Genomic DNA, 5,865 nt, shown 5'->3' with positions numbered 1-5,865 from the left:
AGGATTAACTGTAAGCTGGGTGGGGAGGTGGGGAGGTGACAGGAGGGGCATGAGGAGGTGGGTTGTGGGCAGAGGAAGAGGAGGAAGGCTCTGGGGTGGGGTTAGGTCCTGGATGAGGGCCTGGTTCACAGGCTGGAAGGAGAAAGGTTGGAAGGTTGATGGACAGGGAGGAGTCTGGCTAACCTACAGAGGAAGGAGGGGCAGACAGAAGCGAAGAGAAGTAGACTAGAGATGAGGGAGGGATTGGTGTGTAAAAAAAATGCCTGAACTTAGGGAATTTCAGACCATTTGCCCATGTTGTGATGAAAATTGTCTTAATTTCATAAAATAGAGGTGAAAGGTGCCAATTTTTTGCCAGTTGGAGCCATTGTTTCACTTGTATTGCGACCATGCAGTGGCCCAGTAAAGAGAACGCAGTGTTTACAGAGACGTTTGGGTTTTAGGTTAGGGGACAGTTGGAGAGGTTTAAGGTTCTTTAAACACAGGCTAGTGGAGAGGAGGGAAGGATAGAGGATGGACGATTGCCCAGGGTTCTGGAAAGACAGCAGAGACAAGGAGAACAGGCACGCATCCCAGCCGCTCAACAGGTGTCCCTCGGTGAGCCTGCGTTGAACCTCGTCGTTGGTGAGCAGTCAAAAAAAGCGTCTTGAATGTTGACCTGCCACCAATATCGGCCCTGAGCCTGGTGGGTGAGTGACTAGGGTGAACGTCTCCATGATAGTCAAACTCCTGGGGAAACTGGGTACAAGGATCCATGACCTACATAGGGTTTTTTGGGTCCCAAACCTCATGGAAGAACCTGGTTTACCTGATTTTCCTTGTGTTTGTGGTGGAAAAACGATGAAACTGAAAGGGGGAGGAAGTGGAAAGGAAAAGATAAAAGAATGAGAAAGCAAAAAAGTGTGACTGCTTACCAAAACAGCCAGTGGTGTGTGTTTGGGCTGGTCTGATGACCGGGGTCGGGTTGGTAGATCGATCTCTCCATGGAAGGAGCACAAGAGCAGGGACAGGGGTTTGGTCTCCTGTAGGAGTTCCTCCATCCTGGGTTTTGGTACCAAAATGTTGAAAATTCATACTTTGAATGAAGAGACCCCCCAGACAGGCTTTGTGTGGGCAACGTGGCTGTTTATTCACCTGGGTGCAGGTCGGCTAAGGCCGAAACAGCGTTAGCAAAGGGTAGTGGGATAGGGAGTTGGTTTTACAGGTTTGGGGCGGGCAGTGGAAAGTCACAGAGTAAGATCAGTTACAGCGGTGGGTAGGGGCAAGGAGTGTACATGACCCCAAGTTCAGTTACAGTGGCGGTGCGGTGAGGCAGAAAAGCAGTTAAGACGACAGGATGGGTGAGAGGCATTCACATTATCATAAGAACAGTTGAGATGGCAGGGTTGGGTGAGGGGCTTGTCCGGGGAAGCTCCGCTCGGCACTCAGGGACAATGGTGAACGCGGGGGGCAGGGGTTGGGAGACGATCAGGAGGTAAGCAGGACTTCAGACTTTCAGGTTCCAGGTTTACCTATGGAGACCTGACACCGGGTTTAAGCAATTTCCTGCCTCAGTCTCCCGAATAGCTGGGATTATCGGTGCCCGCCGCCACGCCCGGCTAATTTTTGTGTTTTCAGTAAAGACTGGGTTTCTCAATCTTGGCCATGCTGGTCTTGAACTCCTGACCTCATGATCCACCTGCCTCAGTCTCCCAGAATGCTGGGATTACAGGTGTGAGCCACCGTGCCTGACCACCTCATAGTCTTTGAAATACAGGGGCAGAAGTATTCTTCCCAGGGCGGTCCAGGGTCCAGTGAGACGAGTTATCAGGTCTCTCAGCAGAGTGAGTTGGACAAGGAAGAGGCTCCACAGCTGTTCTCTTTCCACAGTTGCTCAGAGCGATTGTGAGTGAGACTGGAAAGTAGCCCAGGTGGGAGAGTGGCCATGTGCAGGGAGGAGGTGACCTGGTGAGAGACCCAAGCATCTAAGATCACCGCCCCCTCGACTCCCAAACTGCATTTCAATAGAAGTAAAGGCTGCTGACCGGGCGCCACCTTATAGATCGCAGGCTTGGTGTGGGGGAATCTTTCCGGAGGCATTGTTTTAACTTACACGAGTTCAAGCCCCCACCTCACACCTACTCCATGGACCAAGATCCTTTCCCATGTAATTTCCAGAACTGTAACCCCAAGACCCTTTCACGTGTCATATCTGGAGTTGTCAGCCTCTGTAAAGTCAGGCTTCTGATTATTAGACGAGCTTGGCCATCAGGCAGTTACGCCGCCTTGCTCCAGCGCGCCCTCTGCTGGCGGCCGGGGCGCTGCAGGGCCCTCGTGCTCACAGCGCTGGCCGAGGCCACGCGCCCTCTGGTGGCCGTCCCGCTGCACCACTTGAAGTCGGAGCGCAGAGTGTTCGGCGCCCTCGTTCTGGAAATGCAGACTGACATGGAGCCCACTAGCCCGTGTGTTTCCAAAAAGGAAGAAGGGACAATTACCTGGAAACCATAGGAATGAGATAAACATGGATGCACGTTTTACAACTGATGGAAAAATTCACTCAACATAGTCTTTGCACTTAAAATGCAAAACCGTCAGAGGCATCTTAACCGCAGTGACTTTATTTTAAATAAAAGCTTTAGAAAAAGCTAAATCTGGGCAGGGTGCAGAGCTCACGAATGTAATCCCAGCACTCTGGAAGGCCAAGGTGGGAGGATCACTTGAGATCAGGAGTTCAAGACCAGTCTTGGAAAATAGTGAGATCTCCATGCCTACAAAAAATATAAAAATTAGCTGGTGTGGTGGCTCGTGCCTGTAGTCCCAGCTACCCAGGAGGCTGCGGTGGGAGGATCGCTTGAGCCCAGGAGTTTGAGGCCGCATTGAGCCAGCCATGATCACACCACTGTACTCAAGCCTGGGAGACAGAGTGAGACTCTCTCTCTCTCTCTCTCTCTCACGCACACACACACACACACACACACACACACACGTTAAATCTGTCGAATCATATATTTAGGGATTGAGCACCTTTGGTTATAAAATATTTATGGTTGCAGGAACAAGTTTATAACTAAATAAAGACCCAAAACTTATAAAAATATACCAGTACTTTAAGCCAAAAGTATTCTTAATTTAAAAATAAGTTTTAAAGGTAATAGTACACTAATAAATTATTGTTAAAATCAATAGTAACAAAGAAAAGTAGCAATACTAATAGCCTGACACAAACTGATTATAATCCTTCATAAGAGACAACACTATTCTTAATAACCTATATAAACGAATATTAAGTAATTTTGTTTGTACGTTAATGTCTGGCCATCAGCATGGCTAACATGGTGAAACCCAGTCTCTACTAAAAATTAAAAAAAAAATAGCTTTGCACAGTGGCAGTATTGTAGCCAATGAGGTTTATCTGAGGTACGATTATGGCTAATTGAAAACTTTTCCCAATACCCCACAATGATGACTGGAAATATAGTTGGCATTGGCAATTTTTGGAAGTTTCTACAGGAATGGAATTTAAAAATTAAATAAAAAAATAAAAATAAATTAAAATGGAAAAGAAATACAAAAAGATTAGCTAGATGTGGTGGTGCACACCTGTAATCCACCTACTTGGGAGGTTGAGGCAGGAGAATCCTTAAACCCAGGAAGCAGAGGTTTTAGTGAGCCGAGATCATGTCATTATGACAAGAGTAAAACTCTGTCTCAAAAATTTTTTTTTTCTTTAAAACAGATGTGTTCCTCCTCTTGCTTTCTGAGGACTCCCTGCTCTGTCACTTAGTAGTGGCTAAGAAACCCTTTTAACGTCACTAGACTGTGCGACTTGCTGTAAATTCCATTTCATGTGAGATCCAAAATCCTGTTGCTGGGGCCTGGGACAAGACCCCTCTTCTGGAGACAAAATTATACTAATTCTTTTCTTTTTTTTTTTGAGACAGTCTTGCTCTGTTGCCCAGGCTGGAGTAAAATGGTGTGATCTCGGCTCACTGCAGCCTGTGCCTTCCAGGTTCAAGTGATTCTCCTGTTTCAGCCTCTTGAGTAGCTGGGATTACAGGTGCCTGCCACCACACTGGCTAGTTTTTGAATTTCTAGTAGAGACAGGCTTTTCCAATGTTGGCCAGGCCAGTCTCGAACTCCTGACCTTAGGTGATCCACATGTGTCAGCTGCCTAAAGTACTGGGCTTATAGGCGTGAGCTACCTTGCCTGACCGGCTTGTATCCTTGGTGATTGCTTGGATATGGAGGGTGGAGGAGGAGGCGTGCCACGCAGATACCGCTCTTGGATTACCACCTGGGATATTAGGCACAAGCCTCTATTATTGGTTCGAACCCTAAGAGTGCCAGCAAACAGCTTGAGGTGGTGTGGAGCAACATGCTGTTTTCATGAGTGCCTGGGTGCAGACGGGCTGAGGCCTAAAAGGGTGTCAGCCCCAAGTGAGGGTGAGGCTGGGGTTTTCTAATATCCTGTAAATGGAACATGTTCCAGTCTGATGTAACTGCTCCATGGTACCTAGACGGCCTCTCTCCTGATCTTCAGGGGCTCCTTGTCTTCCGGCCTGCCCTTTTCTGGCTTCTGCTGGCTTGCTGACCCATGCTGCTGGTGCATGTGGTCTTGTACCTTGGGACCGAGCCTAAGGAGGGAGGAGTTACCCCCAAGTTGTCAGGCCTCGGGGAGAATCTTTCATTAGAGAGAGTAGGCTGGCTGATTCTTCTTTGTTAGGCACAACTTGGTTTTGCAGGTGCAGTGGGGTGCCTCAAGCTGAAAGCTTTACTCCTGGTATGGGCCAGACCCCACATGGCCGTTCCTGTGACTGCCAGGCTACTTTGAGGCTGAGAGACACTTTTTATCTGGCCTCTGTCCTGCACATGTTTACGATGCCTTCTCTGTGTTGGCAGATCTGGGGGTCCACCAGATAGGATCCTGTGAAGAGATCTCAAAGGTCGTTAGTCCACTGCATTTATCACATCACTTCCACAATCAAAGATGTATAAAATATAGAGGAGTATTTAGTGATAAGGCTGATGGCGCACCTGTGCTAGGCAGTGTTTTAGTTCCTTGAGACACCAAGGAGTTGAGACAATCCTTTGCCTTATAGTTTTGCCTCTCTAAGTACTGCTATTGCGAGCTGTGTGTGTTAAAATGTCTGATTTATCAGGCGGGATCTGGGCTGTCTGTAAGCTTAGTTGAGGGGAGGCTGGTGTCCAGCAAGTATCCAGTACCCCTCAACATCCAAGTTCTTCTCCACCAATCTTCCAATTCTAGGACTGATACGGAGACCCTCAGAGTGACTTAAGAGGGGAAGTAGTCAGTGTGCTCTGTGGCTAGCTTGTTTGGGAGCATACATTTTAAATTCTCTCCCGGCAAAACGTTGGAAACAAGTAGTGTTTCAGCTTGAGTTTCTCGTAAATGGCTTGCAGTCGTATAAACCAGAGCATGCATACCACAGGGCAACATGAGGGTCCCTCTACCAACCTTTCTCCCAGCAGCCTAAGTGGGTATCTACACAGAATAATGTGTGCAGCCTCACTGTGTGAAAGTCCAGTGCTTTGTGCTTGGAGTGTCATCAGGGAAAGCCACTTACTTGGAAGGTTGCCAAGCTGCCACGGAGGGAAGGAGGGGGTGTGCAGTGTTGCTGAGTCTGCATCTCACTCTGTGACATGAGGCATGAGATAGCCTTGGTCTTATGAAGACCTTGGGTGTCCCAGCTCACTTCAGCCCTGAGCAGCCTGATGCAGGTGTTGGGCCCTGGTTCTGGAGGTGACAATATAGTGTGGGCTTCCACTGCATGGCTGGCACAATGGGCATTCAGGTGCATATTTGGGGACTACTATGGAGTCCTGTGCCAGATGCAGTGGTGCACAGCTGGGAGCCAAGGGTCCCTG

The 5,865-nt window shown here is 48.4% G+C and overlaps 1 non-coding gene across 1 annotated transcript; it reads left to right on the top strand.

Moving 5' to 3' along the window:
* The first annotated feature begins 3,351 nt into the window (after window positions 1–3,351).
* Window positions 3,352–3,492, top strand: LOC141583147 (U4 spliceosomal RNA). The gene has a single exon (XR_012515884.1). It is a non-coding gene; the product is annotated as a U4 spliceosomal RNA (small nuclear RNA).
* The last annotated feature ends 2,373 nt before the right edge of the window (window positions 3,493–5,865 follow it).

The sequence above is a fragment of the Saimiri boliviensis genome (genome assembly GCF_048565385.1).
Source record: "Saimiri boliviensis isolate mSaiBol1 chromosome 12 unlocalized genomic scaffold, mSaiBol1.pri SUPER_12_unloc_2, whole genome shotgun sequence".
Classification (NCBI taxonomy): Eukaryota; Metazoa; Chordata; class Mammalia; order Primates; family Cebidae; genus Saimiri; species Saimiri boliviensis.
Note: the sequence above shows the minus strand (reverse complement) of the source record. Positions and strands in the feature narration are given on the sequence as shown.